Below are 2844 nucleotides of genomic sequence, written 5' to 3' on the forward strand. Positions count from 1 at the left end.
TCCCCGAACCATTGTGAGATAATTCTTTGGATTCGGGTTCATACTTTGATCATGGTTCCTAGTGATCCATGCAGTGGCATAGAACTCTTGAACCATTAAGATTCTGACTTGTTGCATGGGGTTGGTTAGGACTTCCCAACCTCTTGTTCGGATCTCATGTCGGATTTCCGGATACTCATTTTTCTTGAGCATGAAGGGGACCTCAGGGATCACCTTCTTTTTGGCCACAACTTCATAGAAATGGTCTTGATGGACCTTTGAGATGAATTTCTCTATCTCCCATGACTCGGAGGTGGAAGCTTTTGTCTTCCCTTTCCTCTTTCTAGAGGTTTCTCTGGCCTTAGGTTCATAGATGGTTATAGAAAAACAAAAAAGCGTTGATGGTAATGGAAAACAAAAAGATTATGCTTTGACCACACCAAACTTAAAATATTGCTCGTCCTCAAGAAAGAGAAGAAAGAAGAGAAGAAGAAGAAGAAGAAGAAAATATGGAGGAGAGGGAGAGATGTAGGTTCGGCCAAGGGGAAGAAGAGGGGGTTGTGTTGTGTGAAAATGAAGTAGAATGGAAGGGTATATATAGGGAGAGGGGGGAGTGTTTATTCGGCTATTTAGGGTGGGAATGGGTGGGAAAATGGTTATGAATTTTTGAAGGTAGGTGGGGTTTATGGGGAAGAGTGGATGGATGTGAGTGGTGAAGGGGGTGATTGGGAAGAGGAATTGAGGTGATTGGTGAAGAGTGTTGGGAAGTGTGACATGGGGAATAGTCATCACAAAATAGGATTAGGAGGTAAGGTGAGAATATAGTAGGTGGGGATCCTGTGGGGTCCACAGATCCTGAGGTGTCAAGCAATTCCATCCCTGCACCCAATAGGCATGTCAATTCCCTTTGCACACCATTCTGGCATTTAAACGCCGTGTGGTGCACATTCTGGGCGTTCAACGCCCATGTAAAGCATGTTTCTGGCGTTGAACGCCAGTTTGGTGCTTGTTACTGGCGTTTAGCGCCAGCTTTTCCTCTTAGGCACATTTCTGGCGTTCAGCGCCAGAATGTTGCTTGTTTCTGGCGTTCAGCGCCAGAATGATGCTCTGTTCTGGCGTTGAACGCTAGCCTGTGCTTCCTCCAAGGTGTGATTTTTTTCTTCTGCTGTTTTTGATTTGTTTTTAATTTTTATGATTTTTTCGTGACTCCTCATGATCATGTACCTAATAAAACACAAAATAACAATAAAATAAAAATTAAATAAAATTGGGTTGCCTCCCAACAAGCGCTTCTTTAATGTCAATAGCTTGACAGTGGCTCTCATGGAACCACAAAGGTGATCAGGTCAATGTTGTATAGTCCCAACACCAAACTTAGAGTTTGGATATGGGGTCTTAACACCAAACTTAGAGTTTGACTGTGGGGGCTCTTCTTGACTCTGAACTGAGAGAAGCTCTTCCTGCTTACTCTCTTTTGTCACAGAGCGATGCCATGTGCCTTAAACACAAGGTAGTTCCCATTCAATTGAAGGACTAGTTCACCTCTGTTGACATCTATCATAGCTCCTGCTGTGGCTAGGAAAGGTCTTTCAAGGATGATGCATTCATCCTCTTCCTTCCTAGTGTCTAAGATTATGAAATCAGCAGGGATGTAAAGGCCTTCAACCCTTACTAACACGTCCTCCACTATTCCATAAGCTTGCCTCAATGACTTGTCTGCCAATTGTAATGAGAACAAGGCAGGTTATACCTCAATGATCCCCAGCTTCTCCATTACAGAGAGTGGCATAAGATTTATCCCTGACCCCAGATCACATAGAGCCTTTCCAAAGGTCATGGTGCCTATGATACAAGGTATTAAGAACTTGCCAGGATCTTGTTTCTTTTGAGGTAGAGTTTTCTGAATCCAGGTATCTAGTTCATTAATGAGTAAGGGAGGTTCACTTTCCCAAGTCTCATTACCAAACAACTTGGCATTCAGCTTCATGATAGCTCCTAAGTATTGAGCAACTTGCTCTCCAGTCACATCTTCATCCTCTTCAGAGCTCATGAATGGCAGAAGGAGATTTAATGGAATCTCTATGGTCTTTGTATGAGCCTCAGATTCCTTTGGATCCTTAATAGGAAACTCCTTCTTGCTTGAAGGACGTCCCAGGAGGTCTTCCTCATTAGGATTTTTGTCCTCCTCCTCCCTTGTGCATTCGGCCATATTTATTATATCAATGGCCTTGCACTCTCCTTTTGGATTCTCTTCTGTATTACTTGGGAGAATACTGGGAGGAGTTTCAATGACTTTCTTACTCAGCTGGCCCACTTGTGCCTCCAGATTTCTGATGGAGGATCTTGTTTCATTCATGAAACTGAAAGTGGCCTTTGACAGATCAGAGACTAGATTAGCTAAATCAGAAGTGTTTTGTTCAGAATTCTCTGTCTGTTGCTGAGAAGATGTGGATATGGCTTGCTATTGCTCAGCCTATTGCGTCCACCATTGTTAAAGCCTTGTTGAGGCTTTTGTTGATCCTTCCATGAGAAATTTGGATGATTTCTCCATAATGAGTTATAGGTGTTTCCATAAGGTTCACCCATGTAATTGACCTCTGCCATTGCAGGGTTCTCAGGATCATAAGCTTCTTCAGAAGCTGCCTCTTTAGTACTGTTGGATGCATTTTGCCATCCATTCAGCCTTTGAGAAATCATGTTGACTTGCTGAGTCAACACTTTGTTCTGAGCCAATATGGCATTTAGAGCATCAATTTCAAGAACTCCTTTCTTCTGAGGTATCCCATTATTCACGGAATTCCTCTCCGAGGTGTACATGAATTGGTTGTTTGCAACCATATCAATGAGTTCTTGGGCCTCTTCAGG

This window comes from Arachis duranensis, chromosome 9 (assembly GCF_000817695.3).
Source record: "Arachis duranensis cultivar V14167 chromosome 9, aradu.V14167.gnm2.J7QH, whole genome shotgun sequence".
In the NCBI taxonomy this organism is placed as follows: domain Eukaryota; kingdom Viridiplantae; phylum Streptophyta; class Magnoliopsida; order Fabales; family Fabaceae; genus Arachis; species Arachis duranensis.